Source organism: Pogona vitticeps, chromosome 4 (genome assembly GCF_051106095.1).
Source record: "Pogona vitticeps strain Pit_001003342236 chromosome 4, PviZW2.1, whole genome shotgun sequence".
NCBI classification, from domain to species: Eukaryota; Metazoa; Chordata; class Lepidosauria; order Squamata; family Agamidae; genus Pogona; species Pogona vitticeps.
In genome coordinates, this window is record NC_135786.1 from 110355923 (window position 1) to 110371828 (window position 15906).

Genomic DNA, 15906 nt, shown 5'->3' on the forward strand with positions numbered 1-15906 from the left:
AGTCCGTAGGGTGCAGGTTGTGCCTCCGGATGCCTTCCAGGGCTTCTCCGCAGCCATGGGAGGCATCTTGGAGGCCCCCCTTGCCACCGATAGTGCTTCGGAGGCACAATTGGTGCAAGGGGGACCTCCGAGATGCCTCCCATGGTGGTGGAGAAGCCCTGAAAGGCATCCAGAGGTCCCCTGCTGGTGGTGCGATCCTGGCCATGCTCGGAGTCCAAGCATGGCTGGGATCACCTGGCGCAGCTCGGCTCCCAGCAGCGGCAGCGGTGGGGGACCTCCAGAGGCCTTCCCTGCTGCCATGGGAGGCATCTCGGAGGTCGCCCCACCGCCGATAGTGCCTCCGAAGCACTATCGGTGGTGAGGGGGACCTCCAAGATGCCTCCCATGGCGGTGGGGAAGGCCTCAAGAGGTTCCCCCCGCTGACACAGGCTTTCCCAGGGTGGACCGGGCCTACCAGGGGAGGGCTTGCCCCGGTAGGCCCGGTCTACTCCCTGGGAAAGCCTGGGGAGTAGGCCCAACCTACCAGAGTTTCCTGAGCAGTAGACTGGGCCTACCGGAGGAAGCCCTCCCCCAGTAGGCCCGGTCCACCCTGGGAAAGCCTGCGTCGGCGGGGGGGAACCTCCGAGAGACCTCTGGCAGTGGCAATGGCAGCAGCGAGGGACCTCCGAGAGGCCTCTGGCAGTGGCAGAGAAGCCCTCGGAGGCCTTGGGCAGCAGTGATGGCGGCGACGGGAGACCCCTGGCAGGCTTCAGAAAGGTAAGTTTAATTTTTATTAAATTTTTGAGTGTGGGGCCGGGTACGGATTAAATGGTTTTCAATGCATTTCTATGGGAAATGCATTTTCAAGTTGAGGACTTTTCGACCTACGGACCCCATTCAAATACAGATTAATTCCGTAGATCGAGACCCCACTGTACATAGACATTTTCCTGTCTACATTTGTAATACCTACTGCAGCATGCATGTATCCTAAAATTATGGCTTTGTGCATATCCCCAACCACCTGACCAATGATGTGAGCTGAAAGAGAAAAAAAATAACATCTCCCCATCATGACACCAGATTGTGGGAAAGATTTCTATGCTCTGTGCATATACCTAAAATTGATTGACACTAAACTCAATGACAGTTACAAAGGATTGTACTACATTCCACCTCTCTGTCCCATCATGGGAACCCAAGATTTCGACACAGGCACAGCTTCATTAGCATTGCTGCATGACAAGGCTTCCAACCATAGCCATGGGATGAGTATAGTGCAGAACTGGTAATCTGTAAGGTTATTAGTTGAACTACATGCTACAGAAGTGAGAAGGGAAAATAGCCTGCTGATATTTTCAGCAGCAAAAAAGGGTGTGTCTGTCTGTCTGTCTGTCTGCATTTCTGTCTAATTTATGGCTGAACAAAGTTATCCTCTGGCCGATATTATCTATATTATACATTTTAGGTATTTTTCTCTGGAAAAAAAAACTTACAACAGGATTCACATGATAAAAATTTAAGACAAGAGTTTTTAAAAATAAAACCAAAAATAAACTAGCATACATATAAAAACTATATACACAGATCTACACTCCTTCCTGCAAAAATAATCACAGCATAAAATAGTTTAACTGCTTGCAAGAAAGAAAAGTTATTAAACCTTAATAAGGAAGATGGGGGAAACAGTGGTAATTTGATTGCTCCGTAGCTATTAAACTGGGGGATACAAAATTATTTACATATTTTGCAATCATCATTCGTCTTTACTCTTTTCTATGCTTGGGCTAGGCTAAATGTAATGCATTTCCTGTCCTTCATTTAAAGCTCCCCAAAAGTTCTTTAACTCACCTCACTTTTAAAGGTTTTTCATAGATTCACTCCACTTCTTCTTAACCTCTCATTGCAAATATATGATTCACACTTTTTCAAGTTCAGAATCACACTTTTATTGGCAAATATTTTCCACCTCACAGCTTCGCTCTGGTAAATTCGGCATAGACATGAGTCTCAAAAGTGCCCCACTTGTAACAACATACTTACTTAAAGCAGAGTTTATTCCTGTCACAGTGAGTTGTAAAAGAGAAAGTGCCAGTAAACAGGAGTTTGAATCCCTTTAACACATAAAATGAGTGTAAGATGCTTGCAGACTGTTCACTGTAAAGCTTTTCATGGAGTTCACAAAACTGGGAATGTTTGAATCATCATAATTTGAGCTGAGAGCGTCCTGTACTTTGTATGCTTGCCTAGATATTGATGACTTAGGAGTCCTTAAATATAGACTTAGTATTCATTAGTCCAACATTCTACTTTTTCCTGGGATTAGGCACTGTTGCTTTCAAGTTTCTATTTGCAAATTAAATTCAAGGAGGAGCAATTATGAGGATAATGTAAAATTCCCAACTTTTGGTTTCTCTTTTAAGGGGATTGCAGGTCAGAAAGAAAGAAAGAAAGATCTGGGTCAAACATGTGCTTATTCTTTCCCAGTTCTGATCCAAATATGTCCCCTGCTGCCATGTTTCCCAAAAACAAAGGGAGGGAGAAGAGGCATTAGGGAGAATTGGCAGACATGGGAATTGCCTTGAAATCTGTGACGGTCAGCAAAATAACACAAGCCATCTCTTTTGAAATGTAGAATAGGATGTAAATTCAGTTTTGGCTACACTTTTTATAACTGTTGGTGAGACGCTTGTAGCTCTTCAGATGCTGGTGAAGTTCAATGCTCGTTAGTTCCAGCTAACCTGGGGTGAGCAGGGATGGCTGGAGTTTTGGTCAACATTTAGGAGATCATAATTCCTAATTATGTTCCATTAACTTTATTCTGACTTTAAGAGAGGCTTTCCAGAGTTTTGCATCACAAAGGGGGTTACTAGTCCCTCCATGTGGTGACACAGCTTGCTACACAGTCCGATACCTGGTTCCACAGCCAGGTGCTCCAACACAGAGAGCTATCCGGCTTTTTAAAAAAAACATATTGTGTTAACCCTAGTTTTTATGGACTGCAACCCCCTTATCTCTTGCATCTGAAGAAGGTGGCTATGGGCCACATGAGCTTATCCCAGCTGGGGATGTGAAATCTCACAGCCTGTCTCTCTCTGAAACAAAATTACCTCTTTTTGTTCCCTCATGTGGAGATTTTTTCCCCTCATGAGATTTTTTTTTTTTTAACCAAGCAAATCTCGCAAGAAATCTCACATAACTTTGCAGAACCTTTTTGGTTATTTTTTTTTTCCTGAGGCAAAAATGCAAATCCTATTTTTTTCTGTACATAATTCATCCAGAAAGGGTGCAAAATTGCCAAACCATGCAGAATTGTTACAATTTGTGTACAAAATGGTAGTTCCTGTACAAAACAATATAACAAAGCAAAGCAAGCAGAAAAAAAGTAAAAAACAAAACTGAGGGAGATCACGATCTCCTTTTCATGGAAATTTCATGAATATCAGCATGGCATGTTGCAGAGTTTTGAATTTTGGCTAAAAAAAACCCTACTGGTTGTGCAGCAGAAGTGCAATGATTTAAAGAGCAGAGTTAGTTCCAAGTCTCCCAAGAGTAGACCATTCCTTTGTTCTCATCAACTAGCACTTCTCAAGGACTCACTTTGAAACATCTGTAAGAGAAAGAATTAAAAAGGGCTCCATTTACTCACAGTTCTGAATAGATAAAAAAAATTCATACTGTTAAAACAACAACAACATCTCCACACAGCAGCAGGCCCTAACAGACTCACAGTGTGCTTCCAGCAGACTACATTCATTTCCCACATAATTCTTTATTGTTTTTGCTTAAACTAATATGGCTCCTTTATTTTAAATAGTTGCACCTTAGGACTGTCCTTTCCATGAGCTTGTTCCATATTGTTACTATTATGTTTAAAGACTTGAAATCAATGGGAAATTCTTTAACATTAAAACATTGCCTGGCTTTCAGTGGAGTGATGATTTCATGGTGAGCCCCCACATCTATGTGGGCGTCGGCATGCAAACATTGTTGTATCACCGTGGGATAAACCTATAGAAGAGTAACATATCTGGTGCTACTGTAATATTTAAAGGTATCTCCTGTCTCAGGTAGCATTTCTATTGTACAGAAAACGTAATTCTAGAATGGTATAAATGGTATAAAGGGGATAAATCCTCTTCCCTGGTATCACATCTCACATTTAATTATTCCTCAAGAATACATGGTGTATAATGTAACTGCAATAAATGCTATTTGAATATGCTGATCTTCTGACAAACTGATTTTGAATATATCCAAGAAGAGGACACTGAGTATTGTCAATTGTGGTCAAAATGCCACTCTGAGATTACCCACTGATTTCTACTGATAGAAAAGCAGTTGATTACTATGAATCAGTCTCTCACAGCAACAGGTGAAGACTGAAAAAGGGAACATTTCAGGTTTTTGTTTACATTTCTTGCTCAGAATAGGAGATGGTAGAGATTGTCAGATAATTAAGAGCTTGCTTACATGATTGACTGGAACAGGCTAAACAGGTGGCTACAAGGTTTGGTATGCCATCTGGTGTTCTCCTCACATCCAAATAACAAAAAGACCTTAACTGTCCCTATTTAGTCAACTTCTAAAATGTGTGTATTAGATATGTATATACCTAATGTACATACCTAATACACTTTTCTTAAAGGTCCAGTGAGAAGTCTGTCTGCACTCTAATACATATATCTAATACATATATATTTCTTTTCCTTATCTAAAGGGCTGATAAAAAAAAACTTCCTGCAACCAAATCAACAGCAGTGGATTAAGCTGCAGACAGTTTCTTGATCAGACTTTTAAGACAATGTGACACTCCTAAGGGAGCTTTAGAATTCACTTCCTGTTCCCCTCTGCTGAGAAGCAGAGTAAGCATTTAATTGGCCAGTATCCTGAAGTGGCTCTCTTATTAAGCCGCTTCATAATATTAGCAAATCAAAAGAGGAAGGCTTTCAGTTCATTCCCAGGGATCATGCTTGCTGGGAACAAACCAAAAGAGAGTGATTCTACCACACACACAAAAAGTAGAAGCCCCTGCCAGGGACCGGAAAGGTGCAGGTAGGAATTATCTGGAGATGGGCTGCTTTGCTCCAGTAAGGACATCACCTGATTGCCATGCCATCACTGCAGCAGACTAAACAGTAGTTTAAATGCCAGTGTTGTTGTTTTTGTTGTTTAGTCATTAAGTTTTGTTCGACTCTTCGTGATCCCATGGACCAGAGCACGCCAGGCCCTCCTGTCTTCCACTGCCTCCCGGAGTTGGGTCAAATTCATGTTGGTAGCTTCGATGACACTGTCCAACGATCTCATCCCCTGTCGTCTCCTTCTCTTTGCAGTCCAGGGGACTCTCAAGAGTCTCCTCCAGCACCACAATTCAAAAGCATCAATTCTTCAGCGGTCAGCTTTCTTTATGGTCCAGCTCTCACTTCCATATATCAGTACTGGAAAAACCATAGCTTTGACTATGCAGACCTATGTCTCTGCTTTTTAAGATGCTGTCTAAGTTTGTCATCACTCTCCTCCCAAGAACCAGGCGTCTTTTGATTTCATGGCTGCTGTCACCATCTGCAGTGATCATGGAAACCAAGAAAGTAAAATCTGTCACTGCCTCCATTTCATCCCCTTCTATTTGCCAGGAGGCGATGGGACTAGTGACTGTGATCTTAATTTTTTTAAAATGTTGAGCTTCAGACCATTTTTTTGTGCTCTCCTCTTTCATCCTCATTACAAGGTTCCTTAATTCCTCCTCACTTTCTGCATCAGAGTGGTATCATCTGCATATCTGAGGTTGTTGATATTTCTTCCAGCTGTCTTAATTCCAGCTTGGGATTCCTCCAGTCCGGCCTTTCTCACGATGTATTCTGCATATAAATTAAATAAGTAAGGAGACAATATACCGCCTTGCCGTACTCCTTTCCCAATTTTGAACCAATCAGTTGTTCCATATCCAATTCTAACTGTTGCTTCCTGTCCCACATATAGATTTCTTAGGAGATAGATAAGGTGGTCAGGCACTCCCATTTCTTTAAGGACTTGCCATAGTTTGCTGTGGTCCACACAGTCAAAGGCTTTTGCATAGTCAATGAAGCAGAAGTAGATGTTTTTCTGGAACTCTCTGGCTTTCTCCATAATCCAGCGCATGTTAGCAATTTGGTCTCCAGTTCCTCTGCCCCTTCGAAATCCAGCTTGTACTTCTGGGAGTTCTCGGTCCACATACTGCTGAAGCCTACCTTGGAAAATTTTGGGCATAACCTTGCTAGCGTGTGAAATGAGTGCAATTGCTCGGTAGCTGGAGCCAGTGTAGTCAGCCTCAAAGAGTTCTATGTGAGCAATCTTCACTACCATTAAAATTCTAAAAAATATACATCCAGTCATAAAATGCCAGCATTGGTGTTAACATTCCAAATTTTTTTGTAGCTGAGACAATGCATATTTATCTTACATGCAGTCACTCCAGTTCCATAATAACTTTTTCTTAATAGCACAGTAAAATGTTTATGTTTGTTTGTTTTTCATCTAATTGTGTACCTTACTGACAGCTTTCTCTGGAGACTGGGAGACTCTTGGACCTCATTTCCCAGTTCCAAGTGTACAAGTCATCTTGGGCAAGTAAGTGTACTGTCACCATTTAATGAAGTAGCACACTGCTTTTTTAATAATGCTTCCCAGCATGACACTTTTATGTTGATTGTGAGGAAAATTTGTTTATTAGCAAACACACTGGGAAGTCAGAATTAATTGCTGTTGCTCGATTATAATGATAGTGAGGAATTATCTGTTCAGTCATTTGAATCATACACATAGGACAATCCAGTTTGCATGCAGTGTGGGATTATATTCTTTTTATGTTCTCCTTTTGTTGATACACTATTATGTGCACAATGAAATCATGTACCTGGGGCCAAGTTGGTTGAAAAGGCCCCTTTCTTGAATAAGCAACATAATTTCTTAGTTTTGATATGGAGGTTTAAAAAAATATTTTCAAAAGAGGAGAAAGATGTGATTGAATCTTCAAATGTGCTCTGTCAAAACCTGAGTACATCCAAAATGGAAAATAATCCATGCATATTCAAGATGGCGGACACGCCACCCATGTTGTGGTTGTTTTGCACACACATGCCACTAGCCGCTCTGGTGATTTGAGGATGGACACCTCACTTGTCGCATACAGACAGTTCCCTTCTGTAAACACTTTGAGTACAATGTAGGGAAAAATATGGGCAGCAACTTCTGCCTCACTAAGAGTGGGAACCTGATGTCAGAGGTGCAAACACACCACATAGTCGAGCACATCCCTTCAGCCATGATGCTGACCTCCATGTATGTATAAAAAATTAACTAAGAATGCAAGTCCTTGCTTTTCTCATCACAAGTAAAGATAAGAAAATGTATATTTTTTCTCCACATCCTGTCAAAGGGTGAGATGTTATCAGAAGCCAAGGACTTGATGGTTTTATGCACATTTTGTAACTTGTACCAGCTGTGTAACTTGCAGTATCTGCTATTTCCTTTCTTGATTTAAGTGGCCACGCAACCAGAGAATGAAAAACCTTTTAATGAAAATTCTATTGCAGTTCTAATGAAGCACCTGGAGGTGGTGTGATTCAAAGGCTCTTCCTGAAGAATACTTTTCTTTCCTCAATTACCTATTTCCTCATCTTATTCTGCCAACAGGAGAGCTCATTAAACTGCAAACAAACAAATAAATAAACAAGAGGTGTGCCCACCCAGGAGAAGCTGCAAAAAAGAAATGTCTTGGGAGAGGCTTTGCTGAGATAGATGAGTGCTGGTGCTGCTTGTGTGTGTGTGTGTGTGCGCACACACACACACATGTGCACACAAACAAGTGTTTGCATCACCCTTCCTCATGAAGAAAGAGGGAAAGTGCTTTGTCAAACAATCCCTTTGTTTGTGTGTGTGTGTGTGTGTGTGCATGTGCTCAGTTGATCTTTCCTTTCTGCATCAATTCAGGTGATTACACTATTTGAACCAAAGTGAAATATTTGACTTTTTTTAAAAAAGTAGAAGGGTCCCTGGTGAGGTGGGGAAACTACACACTGGGACTGGGGTGCTCTAGGCTGATCCAAACTTCCTGTTGCATCATGTGATCAATAACAAAAGTGAGTCAGTATGCCCCAAACGAATAGTATTTCCCGCATTTTTCTCTGTGTAGTCAGCCTCTAAGGCTCTATGTAAGTAATATAATTCACTCAGCAAAGAGCAGATTTAAATGTGTGTATACTTTCTACCTCATGAGCACAATGAGTATTTTAGCCCTGTCTTCCCAATATGATGTTGCCCTCCTACATGTGGAAAGTGGTGAATTTGAAGAAAAAGTATTCTGTTGTCCATGTACAATTTCCGCATGAAAATCAGGATCCCAACATTTGGAAAGGTACCCTCACCACAGGGTTCTCTTTTTTTCAAACTCATCACCTTTCTTGTGTGATGGGGCAACAAAAACAGGGACGTAGAGGCTGGATCTAGAGTGCACCATTCACCAAATGAGGAGTGTACATGAATTGTAGTGCCTGAATTTAGCTGAAATCACTCTCACCTGAGCTGCTGAAACCAGGCTGAGTGAGGGTAATGGGATGGTTGAAGGGAAGCATTGGTGTGCAGTTGGACTTTCATGGTCTTCTAATGGTCTTCTAACTCACTGGTTCTTAACCTTGGGTTACTCAGGAGTTTTGGACTGCAACTCCCAGAAGCCTTCACCACCAGATGTCCTGACTGGGGTTTCTGGGAGTTGCAGTTCAAAAGCATCCGAGTAACAAAGGTTAAGAACCACTGTTCTAACTGGCCACCTCAAAGGGTGGTGGTCAGTTGGAGTATGCAGCATTTGGGAAAATATATTGGGACAGTACTGAGTGAATTCATATAGGTATTTTTGGTAAGAAAAAATGCTAGAGAAACACAAATTACTGAGGCTTAGCTGATGAGATTTGGAGAAATACAAATGACAATTTAATATCACTCAGCTTCAGCATATTGTCAGTTATTCGGCTTTCAGGAACACAAAACTTAGCAAAATCCTAGAACAATTAATTTCTCAACAGCTTTTAAAGGCAACATAGACAATTGGCTTAAAGATAAATGGACAGACTTCTTACTGTGACAGATTAGCTCCCTTCTCATGTCTTTTGTCAACAACAGTATCAAATTTTGAAATAGAGAAATACATTCTCAGCTTTATTGGACCTTTAGAAATGAGAGCGGAAGACTGAGGTAAAGAAGACACAATAAAAGCTACCCCCAAAGGTTCTCTAATGTGAAAATTTGGAGTTTCCTCTCCAAGCAAAATAGATGAACTTTTAAAAGAAAAAAATGCATTTTTTTTTCATCAGGCTAAGACAATCTGTCCAGGGGGACAAGTCAAATGGGGGCAGCTGCCAAAAAGTGTTGTAACTAAGCAAATAAATACCGGTAATCAACCAACCAGTGAAATGAGTGAGTGAGTGAATAGAAAAAACAAACAAATGGAGGGAGGGAGGGACAGATGGATAAACAAACAAACAAAACAAACGGTTGTGTTAGCATGGCTGTTTAAATTTTCTCAGCATGCCTGATGTGAGCAAGAAAGGTGAAACGATATAAGGCAGCTTATTGAGCTGCCATTTCACTCCAGAGTGGAATTGCTCATGAGAGGCTGAAGGCAGGAAGGTTTTTTTCTCCCAGGTCTCACCTGGATTCTGTTGCCCCACTGAAAGAATATTACCTCGTTGCTAAATGATTTATGCATTGTTAGTTATGTGAAATTAATAAATACACCACTTTTATTTATTTATTTCCATTCTAGTTGGGGGAGGATAGATAGTTCCAGAAGTACGTGTTCAGGTTATTACCTAAGCTGTGCCATATGCCTATCACCAGCAGACATCAGACTGTCCTACTGAGGATTTGTATGATGAGGGTGAGAAACGACATAATTATCCTCCTTTCCTCATAAGAAGCAGATGTATTTTGTGGTGCTCTTGCCAAGAGAACAAAAATGACCTTTTTGCACAAATCGAGCAAAACTGCACAAAGAACACAAATTAAGTCAGTAGCCCAGATTGTGGGAAATGGTGGTGATTGCTGCTTTGCTGCATGGGCTTTTAAGGATCAGAGGCATCAGAGGGATTGTTTCTGTCTTTAAAAAATAATAATGCTTGTTTTGTGTGTGCTTTACTTCCTAAAGGGAAAGGACACTAGTTTCGTGCAAAGACACTTTGCTCAGATTGCAGCAACCTTGATGATTAAATAATACACTTTTCCCCCTGCCTTATGGACTCAGGGAATTGTATGACAATTGAAAAATCCTCATTGAGATGCATCATTAATTTGAGATGGCTTCAATGGACAAAAATAAAGAATTTAGTGAGCATTCTTCACATTCCTATAAGACTCCTGGTTAGTAAAGAATCTACAGAGGTTCGTGGGGCTTGGCACTTTCAATTTGGGATGTGTAGAACCTCCATGATCTTTTCCTGTTTAATTTTTTCTCTCCTTCCCACTAACCCCCCCACATATTTTACTGGATGAGGAATGTTCAAATTCACACTAAAATATCAGTTTCAGTGAAAATGTGAGAGCAACTGAAGGATGCTTATGAAGAAGCAGATCCTACTGAACTCAGTGGGAATTAGTACTAAATAATATAATTCAGGCCTGGGTAACATATTTGTCTTTTTAAAATTTATTTATTTCTACAAGTAAATATAGTTATTTCAGCTTACCAATATTTTACTTTTCAATTCCGTAGTCTTCAGAAAAAGAGGATGTGGTTTTTTAAGTCCAGTATTTTACACTGTCTAGAAGAATGCAGTTAAACTTTGAAATTTTTTATCCCATGGTGCTTCATAGAATATTGGTGACATTCATCATTTTCTTACAGTTCTCTCTCTTAGAAAGGTAAGTCTTCAGTTTTATGGTGAACAAGAGCTGACGAAATTCAGAATAAGTATAGAGTCTCTCGCCTATGAAGGATGAGGGTAATGTTTCTCTCGTATGTGTGTGAGAAAGACCCATAACTCATGATGCTTGGTCTTCTGTGGGATGATGAAGTGCTGGAAAAAAGTATTCAGCTTAAATAGATGGGCCATTTTATTCATTCATTCAGTATTCCTTGAGTTTAATTTTACTGTAAACAGCAGAAAGGAGTGCACCATTTATTTCAAGTGGGATAAAATGAAATAATTACCCTCAAATGTGAGGACATTGCAAAAAAAAAGCATATAAAGGTTGTTTAACAGAGCATGGACAGAGTTCCTACTCCTATTCCTCTGAAGATGCCGGCCACAGAGACTGGTGAAACATCAGGAAGAACAACTTTCAGAACACGGCCAAAGAGCCCAAAAAAGCCCACAACAACAATATAAAGATTCATCTTTCATTTCACTTAGAAGTCACCCTTGGGGAAAGAGAAACCAAACAACTACATAAACCAAAGGTGGTAAACTGGTAAACTGCAATTCCTATTATCTCTCGCAGTTGGTTCTTTGGTCACGGCTTATGGGAACTGCAGTCCAGTAAGACTTTGAGAGCCATACAAATTTGCCCAACACAGAGATGGTCATTGTTATAGTGTTGATGTAAGATGGCCTATCCCTACTGTATGTGCAGTAGATCCAGCCAATCTCTCCAGTACCTGCAATGAAAAATTGTCGCAAAAATGTAGTCTGCTGCAATTAACAGTGCTTTAACAACATTGTTATAAGGAAGGCAATATGCCCCTCCCATCACTGAGGCCAATTGTCAATGTGAGTGAAATTATTTTTTAGCCAACATGGTTCTCCCTCCTGCCTGCTGGAAATCACAGGAACCAACTGGCATTAATTGATTTTTTTAGGCCAATGGCTGAGCTACAGCTTAGCAAGATGGTAAACTGGATAGGAAATTGCCAAGCATGTGTCAAAAGAAAATGTTCTGTATCTACCCCTGCTGTCTTCTTTCCTGAAAGATGCACAAACTCACAGTATAATCTCCAGAAAGTGTAGCATTAGAATTTTATTACTATAAACATCCAAAGCATAGGATACATCATAACACATAAATAACAATACTGCAGTCTGAATTATACAATGGAACTATATTGTTTCACCCTCTTTATAAATAAAATATCGAGTTTGGGACATTTTGTGCCTGAAAGAAAATGCAAATGGAGAAGACAACAATAATCCACTATTTTGTTTCTTAACACTGTTGTCTCAAAAGCATTTCCACACCCCTTTACTGTAGACCTGTTTATTATTAGAGAGCAATCAAATATGAAGGCTCAGTAAATATTTGTTCCATTTAGCCTGCAGCTTACAGATTTGATTTGATTTATTTTTCTCAGCATCCACTTCAAAAGACATTCGGTTCCTATACTAGTTGATCATGTGAGGCTCACAATCACCACCAAATTACAGCGAAGCCTTCGTATAAACAGTGAGGAACAAACAGCGCCATAATGGTACACAGAACTCTATCAGGCAGAGTGAAAATCTCATTTCCATATGTGTACACAGTAGCATTTTTGCATGATTTCATGTAAAATGAATTAAAATGAGGAGAAAGTAAGATTGTGTAGTCACCTCCACTCCTTAAACTGCATGCTATAAAATTAACATAAGATCAAAGTCCATTTTTGTGGTTACACTGATGTAACACAATAGTCTAATGTTTGGAGGCAAACTGCCACAAGAAATCACTATAGACATTGGCTGAACCCCAGCAGTAAGTAACAATTAGAACAGTCCCATTGAATAAACAGAAATTACAGAGCAGTTGACTCACCAAAAGACCCATTGATTCAATGGATTTTTTCTATTGTTATTTACTACTGGACTTCAGCTGTTATCTGTCAATTGATAATTTCCCTGGTGATTTCTCAACTTGAAGCAATTCACCTAAAAAATAATATTATATGCATTACATTGGTGTAATTGTGCATGATGATTTTGTCCCATGTGATTTAGCTCTTCCTGGAACATTCCATTGACCTTGAAGGTGTTTATTTCTGGGTAAACATGTATAGAAATGTATTGACTGTTAGCCAATATATTGCATCGATGAGCAAGATGGCTATCAATCATTGTCTGATGGATAGTCTGGTATATTACAAGCAGTGGATCACTGCTTCATAAATAATGAGACTTTGGAAATAATATTTAGAGTAAATGATGGCCTGTGTACAGCTTGATGGTTCACATCCAGTGAAGGTCTGGCATAATTCATCAGAGCTTCCAAATCTCTATTTTTCAAATTCTGTCCCCTCAGTGTAACACAATTGTTAGTCTGGACTACAATTTACAAAGCCATTTATCTATTCCTTGGGGTGCTGTAGCTTGGCTTGAGCATGAAATGCTGAGATCAGAAATCTTATTACTAACAAGAAAACTTGCCAATAAAGTGCCTGTCACAAACATTCAGCCCTTGATAAATAAATAAGGAAAACCGGGCTCGCTGGCAGTACAGTTCAAGTCAGAAACCAAATTACACAGTGAAAATAATAAATTCTCCATGGCCTCAGCAATCAGAATTGAAAAAACTCCCTGTAGCTAGTTTACAGCGTTGCCAGCTTTGGATATTCGAGTGTGAATCGGACAAAGTTTCTAGCATTTAGGCCAAGGTAAACATTTAGCTTATGCTGAAACTCTTTTCAACATGTCTGGTTTCCTCCAGAATCCTTCAGTACATCTGGTAGAACTCACCTTTTCTAAGGCCATGGCAAAGTTCCATGTACTCCTTCATCCCCATCACTGGGGAGAGTTCACTTAAATCCTTTGAAAGGAGTTACCTTCTTTGTAATCATGAGATTACAATCTATAGCCCTGCCTCCACTGTTGTCATTCGCCACTCTGGCTCTGCACTGGGTGAGCATGAGAAGGAGTCCTATGTGTGTACTGCTGCATGATGAATAGAACTTAGGATGTGTGGAACAAGTCCCAGTTTGGTGAGTGGCTTTCGTGGAGGAGCATCTACCCTCTGTTGGAAGGTTTGCCAGAGGACAATTCTCCTTTCAAAAGCATTCTCCATTTTAAGGATTGTCCAGTCCAAGTCTAAATGGAACCACAAAGAGGGAGATTAGAGACACTGAAGTTGCCCATCCTCAAGGAGCACTGGACAGCAAATTCTGCAGCTACACAGATCACTCAATCACTGTTTTCTCCACTTGAGTAATTCTGTTGAAAATCATTTCTGATTTTGCATTTTTTTACATATAAACAAACATATGCAATGCCTTGCAAATCGGTACCTTCTTTCATCATCTTTTTTGACTCTGTATATTATCATTTTTTATGATGCATAAGTCACTATCCTGGGTACCTTTCAATGTGGTGGGTGGTACTGAGTCCTTCTCATGGCAACCATTGGCATGGAACATGGTAGAGGTGAAACAATGTCATCTGTCTGATAACATCATCAACAGAGGGTGATTTTTTTATCATTAAATATAACTACTCCCATCCCACAACTCCCACATAATGAAAGAAATTGCACGGGAACCATGGGACACAAGTACATTTTTTTTAATTCCAAAAAAAATCATCCACTTCTAATCACATCACCAGCCTCCCAAAGACATAGGTGCATCAACAGGATTTCAGCACATAGCTCTGTTTGTCCTCCGAAGTTTGTTTATTTATTTCTGCACTATTTATGCATTTTTAAAACTTTTGAAAACTATCATATGTACAGATACCTGTATGAATATAAATGAAATAAAAAAATTATAGAATTAGATAGTGAAAGATACAAAACATAATTCGACAAGGGAAATATATCATTAGTCAGTAAAACATGCCATCAAAACTAAGAAGCAGGAAAAACAATGGAACAGACCAAGTGACTTCATTAAAATGCCTTACCAAACAAAAGGTTTTCAACTGGAGCTGGTGGGACCGGCCGCCCTTGTGTGCAAATGGCCTTTGATAGTTTTCTCTCAAAGCTCTTTGTACCTCATCAGCAAATACAGTATATTATGTACTTGGAGAACAGCATCTTTTGATGATCCCCCTTGAAGTCATGGGCAACAATGACTTCCATACAGGAAGAAACAGTCCTGCAGATAGTTGGGGTATTTAAAGATAAGCACCAGTACATTGACCTAGACTTGTATTAGACAGCCTCTGCAATTCCTATAGAATCAATGTAATATTATCTGCTTGACTAGATGAGTTACAGCTCTGGAAACTGAATTCTTCACCATGGTGAACAACAGGCGCTGAAATGTTTATTGTTCCTATGAAGCTTTTGTGGCTGGTTTTATTAATCTTCTCTAGTTAGATGGGATGGGAGAATTTTGTTGGGGCTGCCTTACTTGGAAGTTGCCGTTTCAGGCTCCATCAGGCAATATTCATTTTCTGCCCAGAACAGGTACTGGAATGTTGCTCCTGTGGATGTTTCGGTGTTTGGTGTAGCAGTTCCTTCAAGTCCGATGGGATGGGTGAATTTTTTTAAGGCTATCCTACTTGGAAGAAGTTGTTCCAGGCTGTTTTGTAAAATATTGATTTTCTGCCTGGAACAGCTACCAGAATATTATCCCCAGTGTTCTGCGGCTGGTTGAGCCATGCACCTCTAGTTGGACAGACAGGTGAATTTCTTTGGGCTGTCCTATCTGGAAATCACAGTTCCAGGCTGCTTTTTGCAATATCGATTTTCTGCCTGGAATAGGTACAGTAATGTTGTTCCTGGATATGGTTTGTGGTTTGCTGCATCAGTCTCATTTAGTCACGTGGGTGTTGTGAATTTTCTTGCTTTATCCTACCCAGAAGGGGTTCCAGGCTACCATATTCTGTTCTGGCTGGTTTGAGGGAATTTAAGGGATAATGAAAGAATGCTATTAACTGATTTTGATGTCTAAAATATTGTTCTGATGTGTGTCTATCACATCCCACTAGTTTTGGCATCAGTTTTTATTAATAAGTACCCACTGCAGCCTGTTCCATTCCAGTTTTAAGCTAG

General features: G+C 40.2%; 1 long non-coding RNA gene across 2 annotated transcripts; it reads right to left on the minus strand.

The window, feature by feature from the left end:
- Positions 1-1903: 1903 nt before the first annotated feature.
- Positions 1904-15621, minus strand: LOC144588861 (uncharacterized). Of its 2 annotated transcripts, none has more exons than XR_013544594.1 (2): positions 10695-15621; positions 1904-3589 (listed from the first exon to the last, which is right to left on the minus strand). It is a non-coding gene; the product is annotated as an uncharacterized LOC144588861 (long non-coding RNA). The 2 variants fall into 2 exon arrangements; XR_013544595.1 differs by lacking the exon at positions 1904-3589 and adding an exon at positions 4160-5837 and having other exon boundaries at positions 10695-11618.
- Between the last annotated feature and the right edge of the window lie 285 nt (positions 15622-15906).